Genomic DNA, 24,545 nt, shown 5'->3' on the forward strand with positions numbered 1-24,545 from the left:
TTCTGTGGACAGTATGCATATGTTGGTGGCTTGGCAGTTCTTCCCTAACTATTCAATTTTAGTTTGGTTTTATACCCTAAAGCATCTGATCATTTCATTGGTCTCAATACTATAGAAATACCGAATTCAAACTTGATTGGAGTTTAGTATCTTGGGGCATAATTTAAACTGACTGAATTTGAATTTGAATTTGAATTTGAATTTGAATTTGTTTTTGTCTTGTAGCAATCCAGGTACTGCTAGCTGCTGGACCAAATGTTACTTTGCAAATTCTCCAGCACTCTGTGCGCTTCTCTAAGTCCTTACTAGCTTTCAACTCTCTTAAAGGTACAGTACCCCTGACACCTTCATAACATATGACAGACTGGTAATGGAAACTTCTGTCCTGTCCATAATTGAAAATTATTTTTGGAGTTGTTTGTACTTTATGGATGTAATTTCACTCAGGCTTCTGTCACACCTTTGATACAATTGTGATGGTAGAGCATTAATATTTCTAAAAACATTTTACATTTTTGTTCTCCTACTATCTTGCTCCCAGAACAACTATATCATCTCCTTCATCGTCAATTGTGGAAGAGGAAGCAGAGACTTGGACATTGAGAAGTTTTACTTTTTACCCATGCGAACACCATTTTCTGAGACTAATAGAAAAAGTATCTAAAGTTGTCCTGAAGAATACCTCAGGATGAATAGGATTTGGAAGATTATTCCTCATGCCTTGGAAACTGTTAGAAATATACAGCAGCTTTGGAGCTCATGCTGCATGGATAGTTGGCTCGTAGTAAGATTTCCACCATTGTTCTATCCTCTTTGCATTTGTCTATTTATTTTTATCTGCATATTTCAAACTTTCTTGCTATTGTTCCTATTACAACAGGGAGGGAAAATTTAATCCACACTATTAAAATTGGATCCTGTGTCTCCATAATGGAACAATGGTGGAAATCATAGACCATTGTTCCATCCTCTTTCCATTCTGCCCCAAGTTAAAGGATTTTATCTCTGCAGAAACAAGCAATTTATGTATTCCAAGTTTCAGTACATTTCCTTTCCTTTAAGTTCCCTCACTGTGTATTGTTTTGTTTAGAGTTCTGGTTGCCTTTTGCCTCCCACTTGTTTAAAGTAAGAATGCTTTTAATTTGAAAAGGTTAGAGTTCTTTGTCTTAACTACAACTGTCATGCTGCCTGGCTGGTGGACTGCTTAAGTTGGTCTCATATAACACCAAAGTTCATTTGCCATGCAGCCATGAAATGTAGCCCACTGGAATGCTGACACATACAATTGATTCCTGGCTAATTCGGTCCTTGCTCTTTACTTACAATGCATCAATACATAACTTTTGTAGCATTTTAGTTTTTTTTTTCCTTTGCACTATCAGACTGTCTCTTGATACTGGAATTCCTATGTCTCTGCATTATGATGACCAAATCTGCATTTGTCTTGCAGTGTCCTGGTGATGAAATATATTCCCAAACGTTACTTGAGCAAAATTCAATGAAAAATCATTGGGATATTTCCTTTGATAAAAGGAGTAGAAAAGACAGTATCACTGGCAATCAAGAATTACACATTAAAAAAAAGGCTATTCAACTTCCAATTGATGTTGGAAGGCATTGCAATGTCAACGTGGAAATCAAGAGTGTGGTGCTGGAAAAGCACAGAAGGTCAGGCAGCATTCAAGGAGCAGGAGAATCGATGTTTCGGGCATAAGCCCTTCTTCAGGAATGAAAATGGAAATGCCAAGTGACCCTTGGTCCAGGAGCTAGGCCGCTGGTGTCAATTCTATTCACACTTTTCCAAGTTTTCATGTTCTTTCTCATCATCCTCTTGCACTTCTTGTTGTCAAGGTATGGGATAAGGACTGACTTCTCAATATTTCACAGCTTATAGAATGTAATAGATTCTGAATGCATGGCCAGGGCTGCACTGCAACATTCCTTTCAGAACATTGTTCGCTGAAATGTTACTTGACCATGCCGAAGTTCTCCCTGAGAACAATATTGTGGGCCAACTATGTGGCTACTCGAGTGGGAACTAAAATTGATATCCCTTGTATGCTAGTTTTACCTCTAAAGCAGAATAGAGTTTAGATGTGGCCATATCCTATTGAAAGGTTTTGAAGATATCAGTGGTAATTTAGCATAACATGCATGGTGAAAGAAAGATGAAGTGTGGACAATGAGAGGAGTAGTTGAGACCACAGAAGATGTAGTATATATGATATACAATGATGGGGAGAGGCATGGGAAGTAGAGGGAGTAAGGTGCGAGAGTGTTTGAAATAAGAGAGATATGAAGTGGAGTTGTACTTTGATAGCCCTGTTGAGATCATTATTTCCTGGACTTCATCCAGGGTATTGAAACAATTTTTGTCATCTCTGTCCATTATTGCTGAGAATTCTTTTCTGGGTATCCATCTCATTCTAATTCTCTTTCTTTCTAATTAAAAGTCTTACACACAACACATACTATCTCGAAGTGTCACAGATACCTCCTTATGTTTTTGCATATTCTCTGATTTAATTTGTGCAAAATTAGAGGATAGACTGATGCATTATTAAAAATTTCACACTTCCTGTTTACCAAATTTATTTGCTGTGATATGTTTTAAACAACATATATGTCAAGATTTATTATGGGATAATGTCATTTTTTTATAACTGAAAAATATATAGCAACAACAGTATTCAATTTATTCAAAACATTGTCCAAAAATATTGCCTTTTTTTGCCATTCAAACTTATTTTGTCTAAACTAAAGTTTTAAAACAAGAATGATTGATTAATACTGAAACAACCTGGTTAATGTTACACACTTATAATTAAAAAAAACATGTATTTTACTTGATTGCATCACTCCCCATATTATAACAGTCCCATGCATTGCAATATTGACCACAGAACAAAAGCAGCTTATTTGCTTTGACGTGGTTTGCAATATCTTGAGTTCATATGAGGCACTATATGAATGCAAGTTCATTTCTTGTTATTCAAAAAACCTGGCTTAGGATTTCCAATTTTTGTTCGAAGTAATGTTACTCTGTTAGCTGAAAGTAGATCTTGCAGTCTGAGTAAGTTGTGCATACACAACTTGCCAAAATGCATTGGCAGCATTTATTCAGGATCATGGAACATTTTTAAGCTTTCAGTAATATTTATTTGATTGTTCTTAGTGTTAACTGATGAAAATCTAGAAGATAAGTTTAAAATCTTTTGTTTTTGGTAAATAATGATTTGTTTAGTAAATTAAGTATCCTATTTTGAAGTAGAACCCTGTAATGATTAAACATGTTATATAACCTTTTCTATAACAGTGACTGCACTGTAGAAATTACTTAGAACATAGAACATTACAGCAGAGTACAGGTCCTTTGGCTCTCCATTTTGCACTAAAACATGGAACCAATCTGAAGCCTATCTATCCTATACTATTCCATTTTCATCCATATATTTATCCAATGACCATTTATAATGCCCTTTAAAGTTGGCAAGTCTACAACTGTTGCTGGTGAGGCGTTCCACACCCCTACTACTGAGTAAAGAAACTACCTCTGACCTCAGTCCTATATCTATCACCCCTCAACTTAAAGCTTTGCCCCCTCATGCTAGCCATTACCATCCAAGGAAAGGGGATCTCACTGTCCACTCTATCTGATCCTCTGATTATCTTATATGTCTCAACTAAGTTGCCTCTCAACTTTCTTCTCTAACGAAAACAGTCTCAAGTCCCTCTGTCTTTCCTCATAAGACATTCCCTCCATACGAGGCAACATCCAAGTAAATCTTCTCTGAAACCTTACCAAAACTTCCACATTCTTCCTATAATGCAGTGACCAGAACTATACACAATACTCTAAGTGCGGCCGCACCACTGTTTTGTACAGCTGCAACATGACCTCCTGGCTCCGAAACTCAATCCCTCTACTAATAAAAACTAACATAATCAATACCGTATTAACAACCATATCAACCTGGGTGGCAACTTTCAGGGATCTATGTCCATGGACACACACATCTCTCTGCTCATCAACATTGCCAAGAATTTTACCATTAGCCTAGTACTCTTTATTCCTGTTGCTCTTTCCAAAATGAATCACCTCACACTTTTCCCACACTAAACTCCATTTGCCACCTCTTAGCCCAGCTGTGCAGCTTACCTATGTCCATCTGTAACCTGCAAAATACTTCGGCACTATCCCCAACTCCACTGACCTTAGTATTATCTGCAAATTTACTAACCCATCCTTCTACGCCTTCATCCATGCCATTTATAAAAATTACAAACAGCAGTGGCCCCAAAACAGATCCTTGTGTAACACCACTAGTAACTGAACTCAAGGATGAACATTTCCCATCAACCCCTATCTTCTTTCAGAAAGCCAATTTCTGATATAAACTGCTAAATCACCCTCAATCCCATGCCTCTGTATTTTGTGCAATAGCCTACTGTGGGGATCCTTATCGAAGGCCTTACTAAAATCTATATACACCACATCAATTGCTTTACCTTCATCCACCTGTTCAGTCGCCTTTTCAAAGAACTCAAGGTTTGTGAGGCATGACCTACCCTTCACAAATCCATGCTGACTATCCCTAATCAGCTTATTCCCTTCGAGATGAATATAAATCCTATCTCTTACAACCCTTTCCAACACTTTACCCACAACCAAAGTAAGGGTCACTGGTCTATTGTTGTCTCGACACCCTTCTTGAACATGGGGACAACATTTACTATCCTCCAGTCTTCTGGCACTATTCCTGTAGACAATAATGACAGAAAGATCAAAGCCAAAGGCTCTGCAATCTCCTCCCTGGCTTCCCAGAGAATCCTCTGATAAATTCCATCCAGCCCAGGGGACTTACCTATTTTCATATTTTCCAGAATTGCTAATGCCTCTTCCTTATGAACCTCAATCATGTCTAGTCTAGTAGCCTGTATCTCAGTATTCTCCTTGACAACATTGTCTTTTTTCAGTGTGAATACTGACAAAAAGTATTCATTTAGCGCTTCTCCTATCACCTCGGACTCCATGCACAACTTGCCATGACTGTCCTTGATTGGTGCTAATCTAGCTCGTCATTTTTTGTTATTCCTGACATACCTTTAGGCTTTTCCTTGATTCTATCTGCCAATGACTCCTCATGTCTCCTCCTGGCTCTTCTTAGCTCTCACTTTAGGTTCTTGCTGGCTAACTTGTAACTCTGAAGTGTCCTAACTGAGCCTTTTCATCTCATCCTAACATCCTGTCTTTGTCCTTTTGACAAGAGATTCAACTCCTTTAGTAAACTATGGCTCCCTCGTTCGACCGCTTCCTCCCTGCCTGACAGGTACATACTTATCAAGGACCCTCAGTAGCTGTTCCTTGAATAAGCTCCACATTTCAATTGTGCCCATCCCCTGCAGATTTCATCCCCATCCCATGCAATCTAAAACTTACCTAATCGCATCAGAATTGCCTTTTCCCCCAGCTATAACTCTTGCCCTGCGGTATATATCTATCCCTTTCCATCAATGAATGAAACTTCACTGAATTGTGGTCACTGTGACCAAAGTTCTCACTTACCTCCAAATCTAACACCTGGTCAGGTTCATTACCCAGTACCATATCCAATGTTGCCTTGCCCCTTATTGGCCTGTCTACATACTGTGTCGGGAAACCCTCCTGTACATATTGGACAAAAACTGACCCATCTAAAGTACTTGAACTATAGTATTTCCATTCAATATTTGGCAAGTTACAGTCGCCCATAACAATTACCCTGTTACTCTCGCTCCTATCCAGAATTATCTTTGCTATCCTTTCCTCTACATCTCTGGAAGTATTCATAGGCCTATAGAAAACTCCCAACCTCTCCTTTCCTGTTTCTACCTTCAGCCCTTACTACCTCAGTAGACGAATCCTCGAGCATACTTTCTGCCATTATAATACTGTCCTTTACTAACAATGCCACATCTTCCCCTCTTTTATCATCTCTGTTCTTACTGAAATGACTAAATCCCAGCATCTGCTACAACCATTCCTGTATCTATCCATGTCTCTGAAATGGTCACAACATCAAAATCCCAGGTACCAAACCTATACTGCAGGTTCACCCACCTTTTCATTCCAGATGCTTCAGGCGTTGAAGTAGACATACTTCAAACCACCTTCCTGCCTGCCGGTACACTCTTGCGACCTTGAAACCTTATTCATGACCTTACTACTCTCAACCTCCTGGACAGTGGAACAACAGTTTATGTTCCTATCCCCCTGCTGAATTAGTTTAAACCCTCCTGAAGAGCATTTTCAAACTCCCCCCTCCCCCAGGATGTTGGTAACGCTCTGGTTCAGGTGAAGGCACTCCTGTTTGTAGAGGTCCCACCTACCCCAGAATGGACCCCAATTATCCAGATATCTGAAACTCTCCCTCCTACACCATCCCTGTAGCCATGTGTCTCTCCCTGTTCCTCATCTCGCTAGCACGTGGCACGGGTAACAAACCAGAGATAACAGCTGTTGTTCGAGCTCTAAGCTTCCATCCTAGCTCGCTGAATTTCTGCCTTAAATCCCTATTCCTTTTCCTACCTATGTCGTTAGTGCCTATGTGGGTGACAACTTGGAGCTGCTCCCCCTCCCCCTCAAGAATCCCAAAAATATGATCCGAGACACCACAAACCCTAGCAGCTAGGAGGCAGCACACCAACTGTGAGTCTCTCTCATTCCTACAGAACGTCCTATCTGTCCCCCTAACTATGGAGTCTGTAATGATAATGCTATGCTCATCTTCCCTATTCACATCTGAGCAACAGGGACAAACTCTATGCCAGAGACCTGTACCCCATGGCTTACCCCGGTAAGTCATATCCCCAACAGTATCCAAAATTATATACTTGTTATTGAGGGAAATGGCCACAGGGGATTCCCTGCTCTGTCTGCCGGTTCCCTTTCCATTCCTGACTGTAACCCATCTGCCTATTTCTTGTACCTGAGGTAGGGCTACCACCCTATAACTCCTCTCTATAACCCCCTTCCCCTTCCGAATGATCTGAAGTTCACCCAGCTCCAGCTCCAGTTCCCTAATGCGGTTTTCAAGGAGCTGAAGTTGGGTGGACTTCCCACAGATGAAGTCAGCAAGGACACTCGTGGTGACCCTTACCTCCCACATTCTGCAGGAGGAAAGTTCAACTGTCCTATCCTCCATTCCTACTAGCCTAACTTCCCAAAGAGACTATTGAAAAATAAATAAAGGAAAAAAAACATACTTACCTTACCAATCTGGTTCACAGAACTCTTTTTTTTTTTCTTTTTAGTTAGAGGTGGAGGATAGGTGGGAGACACTACATAAGTAGTGTTTCGGTAAAACAACTGCCCAAATATACTCCTTCACTTATTCAGCGGTCCTATGACCGCTCCTGTTCTGTGTACTCTGCCTATTATGAGAAGTTTTTAAAGCAGTCATTTACTTTCCCAGCAGCCCCCGGTCATCGCTCCCGCTCTTCCTGCTGCTCACAAAAGTGGAGGGCCCTGATGGTCGAGGTAAGTTTTTAAAGCATTAATTTTCTGTAAGATATTGTGGGATGAATGAAGTCATGAAACGTACTATATAACTGCAAATCTTTCTTCTTTTTTGGTTGCTTTTACACATTCTATCAGCTATTTTTCTCAGACGAAAATGAATAGTGTCTCCGTCTATTGCAATCATTATGGATAATGTTCAACAGTAGCAGAAAATAGATGATAACGTAGATTTTTTTTATACTTTTGCTGATTTTCTTATCCAGTGGAGTTGTATTTCCATTGAAAAATAAATTGAGGCAGATAGAATACATAGCTGTATTAACAAAAAAAGAGACCGGGACAACAAAAGAACAAAGAACAAAAGAGAAATATAGCTCAGGAACCCCCCCAAGCCTGTGCCGATCATCATTCCTGAACCAAACTTAAAACACCTCCTGCCCTTATTTAGTCTGTATCCCTCTATTCCCTTCCTATTCACATAACTATCACGTAAATGTCACCAACGTGCCTGCTTCCACTGCCTCTTCTCGCAGGGCATTCCAGGCTCCTACCACTCTCTGCATGGAAAACCTCCCTCACACATCTCCCTTAAACTTTCCTCCTCTCCCTTAAACCTGTGCCCCTTTTTAACTGAAACTACAACGTTAGGAAAAAAAGCTTCTGACTATTCACCCTATCTATGCCTTCCCTAAATTTGCAGACCTGTATCAGGTTTCCTCTCAACCACAGTCTTTCCAGCAAAAACAATCCTTGTCTTTTTAACCTTTCATCAAAATCAATGCCCTCGAGGCCAGGCAACAACCTGGTGAACCTTCTCTGCACTCTCTCTCCAAAGCTTCCATACCCTTCTGGTAGTGTGGCAACCAAAATTGCACATGTTTTAATTATCCAAAATAGATTTGAATAGCAAATCTGGGGAAAGCAAAAGTCTTTACATAGTTCATTCAGAAGTATTCTCTCAACTAACGTTTTTCTGATGCATCGAAAAGTGCATCACTTCTTGGTAATTATATCAATCTATTCATAAATGTAGCCAACAGACCATTCTTCAGGATCTTGGAAACCAATTATTATTCCTCTTGCGACAGGAACACGAGGAAGCCTGAGCACTCTGTGATGATTGACTTAGTTCCAGATCTCTCTGTATATCTCTTCCCTTTCGAAGGTGCCAATCAGAGACACAATGAAACATTCAACTGGAAAAATGGAAAGCATTCAAGAAGCTTGAGAACATCTGGAACAGAACAGTCTTAATCACCATCCCTGCTAATGAATTTGATATCCATGATACACCACAACTCTAGTTTGAAGCAAATCATTAAGTAGTAGTGCAATTTCAGAATCAAGTAGGACAAATGAAGCAAAACCTCAGGAATGCCATTGCCTGTAAGTTACTTTTCAAATCACACAGCATCCTAATCGTAGCATTATTCTTTAAGTCACTAAGTGTAGGCTTGTCAGTTCCCTCCACATTTTGGGCTTAGAAAGGGAAAAGTAGGCAATGTCAAGGAAAAGATTAGAGTGGTGCAGGAAAAGCACAGCAGGTCATGCAGCATCTGAGGAGCAGGAAAATCAACATTCCTGATGAAGGGCTCCTGCCTGAAACATTGATTTTCCTACTCCTCAGATGTTGCCTTACCTGCTGTCCTTTTCCAGCACCACTCTAATCTTGACTCTGATTTCCAGCATCTGCAGTCCTCACTTCTTCCTAATATCAAGGAAAAGCATTGGATAAAAAGTGATCATGGTTAGTTGTATGAAAACAAAAGCAACTTTACCAAAAATAGGAAAGCTGCAAAAAGAAGAATTTAAAAGGTTACTTAGCTCCATTGTCCAACTGGGTGGAAATGTATTCACCAATGTCATTATCTCTAATTAATGATAACCACAGCATTACCTGTAATGGATGTTTCTACTGTTACCTCTCAGGTACCCCTCTTACTTTTGCTTGACCCCTCCTATTTTTCAAACAAAATCATCCAAAAATTGGCATCAGTTTCCACATGTATGCTGATGACATTCCTCTCTACCAGCTTGTTTGACATCCAATATTGGAATGTGCAGAAATTACCTTGAATTAAATATTGGGAGGATATTGTCTTTGTCATTGTTTCCGACAACAAAATCCATCCTTGAGCCGTTAACTACATCCCCTCCCTGGCAATTTCTGAGACCAAAGAAGTTTGTTCCCCCACCACTAAGACTGCTGATAACCACCACTCTAATTATCTGAAAGTATCTTTGCCTCAGTTTGTCTTTCTGGTGAAATCCCCATCTATGCCTCTTTACTTCTAGGCTTGACTGCTCTAATGCACTTTTCATTAGTCTCCCATCTTCTCCACTTTTTAAACTAAATCATCTGACTGCTGTGAAAACGATGCATGGTTTGCATTCCCCTGACAGTTCTGTACTATGAAGGAACCATCAGAATGAAAGAACAACTCTATTTCCAAAGGGAGATTCAACAGCCTTGATCAGAATCTCCTCAGAAATGCAGACCACCTTTCTTCCTGTAAAAGAGGGCTGGGGTGGCATTTTGCTATTCATTGCCACTCCTTGGAAAATCTGGCCCATTGGACCCACTTTTATGTAGATCAAGAAGGGTAATGGGCTGCCACAATATTTGCTTCTCATTCCTCATGGGGAGAGGATCTTGACTGAGCAGTGACTGACTGACTGTGCCCAATCCCAGACTGACTGGTATTACAGGCTACCTTTTGACTTAATCTTCAGTCAGGGGTTTCCGATGCACGATCTCCCTTGACTTGATTGAGGACTGCTGATCACTATGACAAGCTTCCTGGCTTTGTGCCGATAGTAAATGGCATGTCAATACATGTAAGTTCTGTAAGCTTTGTATCTCTAGCTGAAAGGCAAGATGTAAAACACATGGCAAGGCAGGGATACTGTGAGCATTCAGGTAGATTCAGTGTAAGTAAGCACTAAAAGAGCAAGCAAACACTCAAAGATACATCCTGATCGAGTCCATCAGTTGAGTGCATGTTTTCTGGTGCAAATTGTCTTTGCTGTGGCATTATAGTGATAGATGCCTTTTGTATTGTACAGCAGAAATGTGCTGTAAGTGGATAGGCCATGAGGGTTCTTAGAGATTGACATTGGCACATATCAATGTCAATAAATATGGAATGCATAGTTGATACCTATACAGTGTCCCCTGAGCGGTTTGTGCTGAGTATCCAGCATGGTGGTCCTTTTGAGCTGGAGTCGCCAAGGACCAACCAATCTGACGTCTATTTACTTGCAGTGGAAACTGCAGACTAATGAAGTATGATTGGCAATTTTTAAAGCAATCAACAAGCAATGCCCTCCCTTAATATGCAACCCACTACTGTCTACTAAGACTTTTATCTCAACATTTTGGAATTTAGTTAACAGATGCAATGTATTGCTCTGAATATTTAGAAAGGCCTTGCTGGATGCCTTACCTGATTCTTCAAGATTTCTTACCATTGCCAACATACTAGTCACTAAAGCAGTTCTGTTCTGTACAGTAGCTTATGGAGAACCAACAAACTTGGAGAACAAACCAAAGACATTTCTCACCAGTACAAGACTATATTTACATATATTTGAGCACTGGAGGGTCCAGTAACTGAACAGTAGAAAGCTCTTAAATAGTGGTCTTTCCTCAATGTGTCTTCATGACAGCTAACCAAGCTTTAGTGCATCCCTCAGCATGCAGTCCTGGACCTTGGAATGTGCCATCTGCAACACCCAGTCAAGGTCAATTCCTTGCTCTGGAAGATCAGCAAGTTTCGGGCAGACCAAAGAATGTCTTTCACCGAGTTGATGGACTTCCAGGCACGGGCGATGTTTGTCTCAGTCTGCATACCGGGGAATAGGGTGTATAGCACAGAGTCATGGAGCTGCTCAGATGAACCTTGGCAAAAACCATTGCATCTTTTTAGTTTGAACTGGTTTCAGATGTTCATAAGTCTTCAAACTGACAGTAGATCTGAGTAGAAAATGGAGATGTCACCCATGTACATGGAAGCTTTGACCCACAAGCCTCCACTACCTGGAATAATTACACCTCTCGGGCTCGCATCCTTCCTGATGGACTCTGCAAAAGATTCTATACAACATATAAATATGGCAGGAGAGAATGGGCAGCCCTGCTTGGCTCCAGATCTCATTGGGAAGCTTTCTGATTCCCACCTATTGATTACACTACTGATGTTTGTAGAGAGCAGTTGGATCCAATTATGGATTCCCTCCTCAAAGTCTATTTTGGAGACCATATCCTATATTTAGAAGTGTAATAGTCTGTCAACAACCTTTTCCTAGTCCAGGTGATGAGGAGGTGACCACCACCTTGTTCAGCACATAGGCAATCATATCTCTGAGGATGCGAGGCTGTCAGAGATCATCCTCCCTGGTACAGCACGAGTTTGGTTGGGGTGAAGCATCGATCCCAGAGCAGACCTGACCTGGTTGGTGATAACCTTGGAGAGGATTTGTAGTCTGCATTCAGCAGTGAAGTTGGTCACCAATTTCTAATTTCCTCCTTCTTCCCCTTCTGGGAGATGAAGGTGATGCAACTTTTCCTCATGGATTTGCACATACTACCTGACAGAAGCGTACTGTTGTACACCTCTGCAGCAACTGGCCAATCCAGTCCACGGTATGGTCTACAAGAATTAATGCCAAGGATCTTTGAACCTAGTCAAAGAAAATGCAAAAATTTCCAAAGCCATTTGTTCCCTCTTGCTTGCTTCACAGCTCCTTTCTGCAAAGGTTCTGAGCTGAAAAACTCACTAGCACTAATCTTTACCACTCATAGAAGGATATTGAAGAGGAATAAGGATGTGCCATGCCATTTCCAGCAAAGGGAAATCATCTAGTCGCAACTGTTCTAAAAAGACATCCCTAGATGTGCCAACAGCTTGTATGTGTATATAGAGTTTGGCTACATAACACCAGTGTAGATATTTCAATCAACGACTCAGACATAATATGACAGACCTTTGGCTGGGATGTGAACCAAGGCCCTCTGGCCGAGAAGCAGTGATACTGAAACTGCATCACACAAGTCCCACTACCATTTGGAATAATCCACGAATTATCCTTTTCACCTGAGTATTCTTTTATTTGTTTATTTAATGCCCAGCCTGAATTCCCCATATCTTGAGTCACATGCAGCCCACAGTGGGTAAGGATGGCAGATTTTCTTCCTGAAATTACATTAGTGAACGAGGTTTCCTACAACCTACATATAGTTAGATGGCTGACATTATGCCAGCTTTTAAATTCCAGTATTTTGTTTAAGTTTAGATCAAATTTCATCCTTTGTTGTGGTGCCCACATCCCCAGAACATTACCATTCTGAGGAAAGGTCGGTGGACCTGAAAAGTTAACTCTGATTTCTCTTCACAGATGCTGCCAGACCTGCTGAGCTTTTCTAGCAACTTTTTTTTATTTCTGATTTACAGCACCCACAGTTCTTTTAGTTTATCCCCAGAACATTAGTTTAAGGTTATGGATTACCAGTCCACTGATATGGTACTTTACCACCTCCTGTTTAGCTACCATATGACAAAACTGTCACTTTTAAAATATCACTCAGTGGTATAGTTTGTGTATGCCAACATTAAAAATCTGGCCTATTGTGCCATGTTTTTACCAATTCCATTATAAGAAGAATATAAAAGCAATCAGAACAATATGGTGTGGAATAATAAGGATATTACCAGAGTTGAAGTTACTGCTCTGAAGAAAGATGTGAAAGTTTAAGAATTTACTTCATTTGAGCTCCAAAAGTTATGGCAATATAATCGAAATATTTAAGAGTACATGATAACAGGGTGAAAATCATAGATTGTTTCCTCTGTTCAGCAAACAGCAGCAAATTTAAAATAAACACATAAAAGGCAAGGAAAGGAAATAAATTGTAGATTTTTACTGTCACAATCTATTGTTCATTACTCATGTGGACTCCATACTAATTTACATTTAAAGCAAATAGATTGTTCTTTTGAAAAAGGTGAATGTTATAGATTGTGGAGATTCAGCAGGAATCTTGATTGAGGCTGAATTTGTGGGCCAAATAGCCTATTTTTCACCATACTTTATGATTTTAAATCTAATACACAAATGATGACATCTTAAATGAATTAGTGTAAAACTGATGCTGTGGAATTATACCATAGCAACGAGTCAATGATTTCTGGAGATAAAAGGGAAGAAAATGAGCCCATAGGAATATAAAGTTTATTCAAATGCTTTTTGCTAAGGTGAATGTTCTAAAACATATTCAAAATAGGGGGTCAATTACGGTTTAATCATTTAACTGTCTTTGCAACAGTTGTTATAATGAAAAGTATTGTGGCAGTGACTATATATAGAATAGTAGATACCTGAGAGTTATGACTCGGCTGTAATCTAATCTAGGTGCTCAAATTACCACTTTTTGGTGATTAGCCTTGAACTCATTCTTTTGTGGCTTTTTAAAAGCATGTACATTGTTTTTATTTTAATTCTTTTCGGACTGTTTTTGCTCTGGCAGTGGTCAGTATTGCAGATATTAAGTGTTAAAGCATTTTCTACTTTCAATGTACAGTAACATTCACAGCAGGACAATATGATGCCATTATCATTTGAGAAAGTTTCCACTTCAAAAGGAATTAGCAATCTGAGTTTAAATTGGAAGGGAAGGATTTTCTCATCATGGAGGAGATGAGAATGTTAAAGGGTGAATGGAATTGGGTGAGAGGGAAAAAATAAGATTCTTGCTGCCAAGATGAACTTTAATGATTAAAGATTCCTGACTGTAAAAGTCAGGTCAACCTTTCTGGCAACAAGTGTTGAAAACCTTATCTGCAGGCATTAGCATATCATTAACAGTGAAACTTCATGGAATTAAATTAGCCATACCAATCAGCCCCTGCTCAATCAAGAAACTCAATGCTTCAGATACCTGTCCACGTAGTGGAGGCATATATCGGACAACCTTAACTTCCTTCAGGATTCTAGAGTGAATACTTGTTGCTTTGTTTTTTATGACTCACTCATGGGATGGGCTGTAAATTCTAGTCCATCCACTGACCCCCACATCCCTGGTTACCCTGAGAAGGTAGGTTGACTGCCTTCTTGAACTGATGTAGTCCATGTGTTGTAGATAGTTTTAAAAATGCCATAAAGGAGGGAATTCCAGGATTTTAACCCAATGACACTGAAGGAATTGAAATATATTTCCAAGTCAGCACATGAATGGCTTGGAAGGAAACCTGCAGAAGGGTAGTGTTTCCCATGTAACTGTTGTCTTTGTCCTTTCTAGATGGACATGGGATTGGAAGGTGCTGTGTAAGAATCTTTTGTGAATTTCTATCAATGGTATATACTACTGTCACTTGTGGTGAAGGGTGTGGATGATTGTGGAGATGTTGCCAATGAAGCAGACTGGTTTGTTCTGGATGGTTCAAATTTCTTGAGTGTTGTTGGAGCTATGCTCATCCAGTCAAGTTGAGAGTATTCCATTTCATGACTGGTGCCTTGTATATTGTGGACAGGCTTTGAGGAGTCCAAAAGTGAATTGCTCACTGTAGGATTCCAAACTTTTTTGACCTACTCTTGTAGTTACTGTATTTGTATGGCTAGACCAATTCAGTTTCTGATCAATGGTAACACCCAGAATGTTGATAGTTGGAGCTTCACTGATGGTATTGCCAATGAGTATCAAGGGATAATGGTTTGATTCTCCCTTGCTGGAGATGATCGCTGCCTGTCATTTGTATGGCTCGAATGTCACATGTTAACCCAAAATTGGATACCATCCAGATCATGTTGCATTTGGGCATGGACGAGTTTAGTATTTTTCTTTAATGGGAGAAGGGGAAAAAGGTGGGAAATGCAGTTCAGTAGTACTAATCAAACGGGTTTGCTAAGATGATCCTTCCAGTTTATCAAGACTTCATCTTTTTCAACATCCTTTCTCCAGATTCTTGCATATCTTTGCAGAAGACAAAGGTGATTGGTAATTGTTAATTCCAATTAAATACTTGTTGCTGGCTAAATTGCAGTAAATTGCGCACACTCTGGTTTTCTGCCATCTTGAGTAAAGCAGCTGTGTAAACACCACACCAATATGTTGCAGTTGCTTTGAGCGTGCGCTGTAAATCAAATCCTACTGTTCTTGAAGTAATCACTTATACAATTTAAGCCCTGAAGAAGGACTTATGCCCGAAACATCAATTCTCCTGCTCATCGGATGCTGCCTGGCCTGCTATGTTTTTCCAGCACCACATTTTTCAACTCTGGTCTCCAGCATCTGCAGTCCTCACTTTCTCCTCGTTGAACTTATACAGTTTACCTAACTTTCAGATCTATATTAATAAAATTGAAGTTATAAACTGTCAGCATATAATATTACGAATTAAAACTCTAATCTCTTTAAAAACTACCCTTTACATCCACCGAAAGTATAAATCGGTGATGAATTGAGGGGAAAAAAAGACTCTAAAGACATTTCAGTATCCTTTGTTCCCACATTCTGTTGTTGAGGTTATCTTTATATCTTTTCTGCTGGCCAGCACATTACTTCAGATATCTTTCCCTCATTTATTCCACTGGGTGGAAAGAGAGACAAGCTGGCTGGTAACTTCTAAAAGCTTCTGACTTACCAGTTATAAGTCACAGCATACAACAAGTGTTGCAGGAAATATGAAATGGTCTTCTTCAGATTTACAGTGAGTTTGACTGCAAATAACAGAAAAACTGCTTCTCAGCTGGGAAAGAACTGAATACCTCTCTATCTCACTTGTTGTCAGCTCCAAGCTGTTCAGTTACCTGAGAACTAATCACACAGTTGTTGGCAGGTAAAAAATCTCTGCTATTGATAACTGGTCACTCTTCCATAGACCAACCAATTCTTGTTCTTCGCGAAAGTTGCATCAGTGCTACTTCAAGATGTCTGCATCTCTCCAATTCTGCTTGTTTAAACAATTTTATTATGCAAGGCCTATAATGGGTATCAGGTTTCTTGCTTTCAAACCAGTAACCACCCTTTCATGCCTTTCACTCTTTTAAAGGTGATGTTGGCCTAATGATATCATCACTAGCCTATTAATCCAGAAACTCAGCTAACATTAGTGAGTTTTGAGAAGATTTGTAGCTCAGGTTGTGGGAGTAAGAGTTGGTCATGTCTTTGTGGTCTTACATACTAGTTTCCTTATTATACAGAGGAGGAAGGACACCACTTCGACTGGGACAACACACACGTCTGAGGACAAGCTAAACAGAGACACGCATGAGAATTCCTAGAAGCATGACATTGCAACTGGAACTCTATCAACAGACACATTGACTTGGATCCCATTTACCACCTCATGAGAAAAAGAACAGGAATTGACATCACCACAGGAAAAGATGTCACCAGAGGAAGTGACATCACCAACCCAAGGAAACCTAAGCACATAATAGAAAGTGGGCCATACCACCAGTGCTTCATCAGAGGCTCACTGATGATGTTACCTAGTATGATGATGAAATGTCTGAAAATGAGCCTTCCAGCTCAGCGAGCAAACCTTCATCCAGAACTCAGCTGACATTCTAGGAGCTCGGATTCAAACCCCACCATAGCAGATAGTAACATATGAATCCAGTAAAAGAAATCTAGAATTAATGAAACCATTGTTGATTGTTGTTTTAAACAATAGCAGGTTCCCTAATGTCCTTCAGGGAAGGAAATCTGCCATCCTCACCTTGTCTGTCTCTGTGTTAGTCCAGACCTAGATCAATGTGGTTGACTCTTAACTGCTCTCCAGGCAATTGAAGATGGGCAATAAATGCTGGCCTAACCAGGATGCCCTCACTCTGTAAATGAATAAAAAGTTGCACTTTCAAAAACAAAAGCTCTTTTACATTTCAGTCACCAGTAGGCAAAAACACCGTATAAAAAGACATGCTTCTGAAAGTTATTTATTTTTAAAAGTGCAGCAATTCCTTTGACAGTCCCTTGTCTTAAAACCATCCTCGTTAACATCAAACAAAAATACAAATGAAAAACATCTTGGAATAAAAGTCAAAAAGTAAGATGATATGGTCTTTGTATTTGTCTTTTACATGCCAAATGGCTGGGCAGCAATGCTTGCTGTATGCAATATACATCATTGACAGAGAAGGATTTCATTTTATGCTATTGTTTTCAATAAAGCATCCAGTTTTAATTTTACTGTGCTAGTAATAGGATCAGTTTGACACATGAAACTGCATCTACAAATCTAGCCTTCAACAGAACAGTCAGTAACTATAGCTGAACACAATGCCTATACCTGCAAATGGGGTTTATGGAGGTTGCAGGAATATGTGTCTTGCTTCAAACTAAGAGGAAGCAAAATAAGAACCACTCACCCTGGAAAATGTTCCCCAGTTCTCTCACATCTGACCTGATGTCAGTGGTTGCCTTCTTGCCTCACTATCCATATTAGAATACTAGGTTCCTTCACTATGTTCCCTCGCATTGACTGAACAGGTTCTGTGATAGTGCCTCCACTACCAGGGATTGCACAAAAATAAACACTTTCCTCTTAATGATTGCAACAATTCACATCTCAGTTCAAAATTGCCTCCTACATATAAGAGAATGTTTGGCATGACTGTACAAACCCCAGTCAGGGAAAAATCTTTACTTCCTACACCCTGTAGATATTTGTCACACTTTTGAATTACTTCCACCTGTGCACTCGAGGTAGAGGTTTGACAAAAGTCCCTTTTGTGTGGGATCTACTTTGTGAATATCATAACCCCTATATCTTCTCTTTGACCTCATCAGACAAACTTGGTTTCCTAATCACAATTTCAGAAGCCTTGACCACAATTCCCAAATTCCAAGTTTGTTGGGTGAGGAGAATACCTGTCTCATTTTTGACATGAGACAATCAAAGGCAACCTGATGGAAAAGCGGCATCTCTGAATTATTGGAAAATGTTGCCCTGCATTAACTTAGACAACCAGGATGTGGAGGTGCCTGCGTTAGACTGGAGTGGACAAAGTCAAAAACTGCACAACACCAGGTTATAGTCCAATGGTTTATTTGGAAGTACAAGCTTTCAGAGTGCTTCATCAGGTAGGTAGTGGAGTAGGATCATAGGACATAGAATTTATAGCAAGAGATCATAGTGTCATACACTGATGATTTATATTGAACAAACATGAATTGCAGTGAAGTCTTTCATCTTTTAGAATGGTTTGCAAGTTTAGATTCATTAATACATAAATCCCAGAACTTCTTTCAAGTCACATTCCTGAGAGAACTTAAGGTTTTATAAAAAGAGGAGACATCTTAGCTCAGACAATGCATTAATGTTGTGAGGTTAGAGTCTGTATGTATTCCAATCTGGAGTCAGACTGGTTCCGTTTCCAAAGTAGGAATTTATAAAATGTCACATGGATTATAAAAAATAATAACTGCCTACAGATTGTGTGCTTTTCGAGCAAAATGGAATGCAAATATAATTCTGCAAATGAAAATTCACCCTATTGACTTACGTGTGTAAGCATTCATGTGAGGGAGTGGGAGAGTGTGTGTGTTTGTGTGTGTGTGCGCTTGCACGCTTGATAAAGTGTGTGGAAATGGGAGAGAGCCTGTGTGAGTGTGTTGGTATGTAAGAATGTTTGTGTATATGTGCATGTGTAGTGGGGTCACCTTTAGTGTGACATGAACCCAAGGTCCCAGTTGAGGCCATTCTCATAGGTACCAAACTTGGCTATCCGCCTCTGCTCAGCCACTGAATTGTTGCATATCCAGAAGTCTGTAGAGAAAAACAACACATACAGATCAAATATTGAACTACAGAAGCAATCATTCCAACACCCACAAACAAAGCTGCATCAGAACATTATTTCAACGAGCCAACACACAGAGGAACTACGCAGAGCTGAAGAAAATCACCTATACCATATATTCAAAAAGAATGGGTACCCAATGAACACAGTCTGCCAATTTCTCAGCAACAAACCCAAACAAGCAGACAAAACATGTCCAGAAACTGTAGCCACTCTCCCCTACATCAAAGACATCTCAGAAATGATTGCCAGACTATTCAGACCCCTTAGCATCATGGTAGCCCACAAACCCACCAACACACTAAAACAGCAGCTAATGAACTTGACAGACCCTATACAGACAATGAGCAAAACTAACATCATTTACAAAATACCGTGCGAGGACTATAACAAACACTACATTGGATAAACAGACAGAAAACTAGCCACCAGGATACATGAACACCAACTGGCCACAAAAAGACATGACCCTCTCTCACTAGTATCCTCACATATGGATGAGGAAGGACACCACTTTGACTGGGACAATACACCCATCCTAGGACAAGCCAAACAAAGACACGCACGAGAATTCCTAGAAGCATGGCATTCCAACCAGAATTCTATCAACAAATGCATCAAGTTAAACCCCATCTACCACCCCCTGAGAAAAGGAACAGGAAGTGAGTTCACCACAGGAAATGACATCACCAACTCAAAGAAACCCAAACATATAAATTGAAAGCAGAAATTTTCAGTATTGTTTTGCATGAGGTCCACTGAAGATGTTACCTAGTAAGTTAATGAAATGTCTGTTTATTTACACCTGATTCTTACTCATTCTAGTTTTGGTAGGATTACTTAATGTGGCAATTGTCAAAATAATCTTGAGCAGGTTTTTGCTAAACAAATTCTGTATGATAATACTGTTGATGCTATAGTGTTTGAAGATAAACTAGTGGGTTAACAGTTGATAGTGAACTGTAGACTGGAACACAAGTCTACAGAACTACAGCTGGAATAATGCCAGGACCTTTTAAGTATCCATTGTTTTCAGTATTTTCTTTATATCACATGAAGTGAATTGAATTGACAGACAACCTGTTTGTGATACTGGAGACCTCAATGATCATTCACACAATACTCCTGGCTGAAGATTGTTGCAAATTCTTTAGCTTTATCATTTTCATTTCTAACAACTGCTGAGTGTTCTGCTCGTCTTGGGATCCAAGCTGGTTACTACCCTTTCCCCGGAGGAAGTCTCGTCCTTGCATTTGAGAGCCATTGATAGAAGGGTCCTCCATAATTCTGTTGAAGGTCATGTCACTTATCACCAAGTACCAAGGCACATCTTCTGCAAGGGGCTGAGCTGGTGACTGGTCTCCAGCAGTGTTCTGATTGGCAGGCATCATCAGGTTGCTTCTTCCACCAGCTATAGACCCATGTCAATAATGCACTCAGCAACTGTGACCCCAAATCTTCTCAAGTTATAGCCCAGGTGGCCTTTAAATGTGATGCCAAGAATTCTAGAACCTGGAAGGTCCTGAGAGCTTACTGACTGTCCATAATTTACCATTTAACTTATGCAACAACTGGATACCATGTCTCAAGAACTGAAAAGTGGTTGATTATGTGTTATAATGCACTCTGAGCCATGGTAGCAATGACAACCTCTGAGCTGCCCATGCCATTACTTAACTCTAAAATTGAAAGTTGTAAGAAAAATTCCACTGCTTTTGAAAACTGTTTACTTTCCTGATGTTTTTCTCGCAAATCATTTGCATTTCACCCAAGACAAAACCTACCATAAGCCAGCACAATCAAATGTTTTAAAACCTTTCTAAGAATATGATTTAATTCAAAATATATTTATTGATATATTGTGCAATTTGATTAGTAAAGATAAAATAAGTTTATCATAAAATCCATGTTACAATACATTGAATACAAATTTTAAACACAATAATTAAGATCTGTGACTAACTTCATTTATTTTACTGAATATTAGTTTTAAATAATATGTAAAGCTCATTCCAAAAGTGCACCACCCTCTGCATGAAAAGGTTGGTCCTTAGGTTATGGTTTTATAAACCTCCAAAAGGTCACCCTTCAGCAATTGGTCCAAGGAAAATAGCCCTAGCCCTGTTCAGCCTCTCCCTGTAACTCAAATCCTTCAACCCTAGCAACATCCTTCCCAGAGCAGGGAGACCAGAATTGAAAGCAATATTTCAAATGTGGTCTGGTCAATATCCTGTACAGCCATTTATTTATCAAACTCCATCTGCCACTCCTTGGCCCATTTGCCCATCTGATCACAGGTCTGTTGTATTCTGAGGTAAATTACTTCGTTATTCATGATACCACCAATTTTGGTGTCATCTGCAAAAGTACTAACTATACCTCCTGTATTCACATCCAAATCATTTATATAAATGATCCTTTCAGAGGAAATAAAATGCAAAACCTTTATTTTAAATGGGCGATCCTTGATTTTCATCAGTGGCCTTTGTTCTAAATTCTTCTTGAAAAGGAAGTATCATCTCCACATTCTAACTTGTCAAGACCCTACTGGATTTTATATGATTCAATCAAGCAGCCTACTATGGTTCTAAGTTCTGGCAGATGCATGCCTAGCCTGTCCAACCTTTTACCTATACAACACATCCATTGCAGGTATTAGTGTAGTAAACCTAACTTATAATTAATTTATACTTAACTAACTTTCATGTAGCTTCACTTTAGTTGCAAACTTAATAGTTAAAAATGTGAAATTACATATTTCAATTGTAAAGCAAATATGATGAATATTGAAAAAGAGAATTGTTTCTTCAATCTAGACATGCAGTAGTGCGGTAATGGATTTCCAATAGGCAATTTGTGGAACTCAAGGAAGAAAAGTGTTGATCTTGTTGCTGAGGGACGACACTACTTCTGGAGCTTTTCAGGCTTGATTTATAAGGGCAGTGCTACTACTTACAAACAGGTGTCATTGATGGGTGGCTAGAATTGAAATTCAGTGACCATTAGTTGGCCTTACTAGGTATGCAAGCCAGACAAATAACCTATTTGCTCCAAAGAATGGCAAAATGACAAATTAAAGGAGACATGACGAGTGCGTGGCACTCTATCCCCACCCCCATTCACCTATTGTACTCTTTGCTACCTTCTCCTCAGCCCCACCCCACCCCATTTATCTCTCCACCCTGGAGGCTTCCTGCCTCTATTCCTGATGAAGGGCTTTTGCCCGAAACATCGATTTTCCTGCTCCTCAGATGCTTCCTGACCTGCTGTGCTTTTTCAGTACCACCCTGATCTAAACTCTGGTTTCCAGGATCTGCAGTCCTCACTTTTGCCAGATGTGTGGCATAATTGAGTGCCAGAATGATGCCCATGAAAATTAAATGCTCTCCTATTTCCCAATGAAGTCTAACAATGTAAGTGTTAAAATGCATTGCCAGTATAATCACAACTTAAGTGCCAGTATTGTGCCACATACTTTTGAAACCATTGCTATTTTAGCCCCAGCTTTGATTTCTGACTTCAATTTTCCTAATTCTAATTTCTGAACTTTTAAAAAAATTGTTGCAAACATTAAGGGATAAATCTTACAACACAAAAAAAGTCTCAACAATTGACAAAGCCACTCTGTTGTTCATTTAATATTTTAGAATTTTCCATGACTCTTACTCGCTTAAACTCTCACATATTCAGCATACCCTTATCAATTTGTGAATTAGTAAACCCTGTTGAGCCCCTTGCATTTTGGTCATGTGATGATTCTAGTTGCTGTTGTTATTGACCAAGTCAGATCCCAAATTGAAATTTGACTTCACAGATTTTTTTTTGTTTGCTTTAATAAGGTGGTCTTTCATTGAAACACAAACAAATGTTGTAGGTTTGATTTTAACAATGAAAGAGAAGTTTGTTATGCAGAAGAAATTAACATAAAATAAAATTAAATCAAATTATTTTCATATAACATCAGTTTATATATTTCTAAAACATGATAAAGTATTATCTTAATAAGTTCAGTTGCAACCCTTTACAGTACTCACACCAGTAAATATTTATTTTACTATTAGATTTACAGGGATTAATTTAATGGATACTTCATTCTCAGTCTTCAGATTTTGATAACCTCTTCCTCAAGTCATCATGCAATTGTGCTGAGATTTTCTCAACTTCAAATAATCCCTTCAGAGTTTTAACCAGACACTTTTGGTTTAGAACTTTCAAATTAAACTTCTTATAGGTAGTGCATTTTTTAAGTGTCATCTGTCTTCAGAAACAATTGTTTTATTTATACAGCTATTCCAAGATTCAACAAACTGAACAAAAGGATTTTCAAGCTGGGTGTTTTGCTAAACTAAAAATAATTCCAAATTCTTCCTGAAGCTTATTATGTAACGGTTAATCTGGTTGTTCATCAAACCCACTCAATGTAAACAAAACCCATTACTCTCCAAGAAATCCCTCTCGTCTGTTTAAATCAAGCCACCATAGTTACAGAAATACTTACAAGTTAACCATTAAACTCTGCCATAGACACAGACTAGATACACTTGCCACTAGTTCAAAACACAAATTCTAAATTAAAATAAATGATATTGAAATATATATAAATCACACACCTTATATCACAGTATTAGCTAGTTTTTTTCAATATCCAACAACTCAGGTGGTAACTAAATAAACAAAGCCATAATGTTCATGGTTTGAATCAAAATAATTTGGCTGTACAAAAACCCACATCCATGAATACTGATAGCTATATCTTAAATAGAAAATTACCTTAAAATGCCTTAATCAGCATAGTTGTTCCTTCAAATCTTTCCAGCTATCTCGTGATTGCGGACACTTCATTCAATACTGGCTTGCTCCAGTATTCTTTAACGCTGGAATCTTGCTTTGAATGGACTCTTTTTTTCTCATTTCTCTTTGAAACACATACACTCTGCTTTTCTCAGCTTGGATATCCCAGATGTCGAACTCACTGTTGGAGTCCTTCCCTTAAGAAGAGTTTTTAATTCTTTTAGCCAGAAACTTTCAAGTTCTGGAAAGACTGACTAAAGATTAAAGACTTATTGGGACCAAACCATACCCACAATCTATCCATCTCAATAATTAACTTCTTGTTGATCCTTTATTATTGTACTGTTCATCTCCCATGTAACTTGTTTGCATAATTCATTATTTGAAAATAGGTGCTTTATCAGAAAACATCATATAAATGGAGTAATAGGGAATACAGAAGCCCCTCGAC

The 24,545-nt window shown here is 39.2% G+C and overlaps 1 long non-coding RNA gene across 1 annotated transcript; it reads left to right on the forward strand.

Moving 5' to 3' along the window:
* The first annotated feature begins 275 nt into the window (after window positions 1–275).
* LOC122555097 (uncharacterized) lies at window positions 276–17,545 on the forward strand. The gene is made up of 4 exons (XR_015758756.1): window positions 276–784; window positions 1,451–1,851; window positions 7,455–7,519; window positions 16,700–17,545. It is a non-coding gene; the product is annotated as an uncharacterized LOC122555097 (long non-coding RNA).
* The last annotated feature ends 7,000 nt before the right edge of the window (window positions 17,546–24,545 follow it).

The sequence above is a fragment of the Chiloscyllium plagiosum genome, unplaced genomic scaffold, assembly GCF_037043375.1.
Source record: "Chiloscyllium plagiosum isolate Xiang-an unplaced genomic scaffold, Cpla_swu_hap1 HiC_scaffold_12, whole genome shotgun sequence".
In the NCBI taxonomy this organism is placed as follows: Eukaryota; Metazoa; Chordata; class Chondrichthyes; order Orectolobiformes; family Hemiscylliidae; genus Chiloscyllium; species Chiloscyllium plagiosum.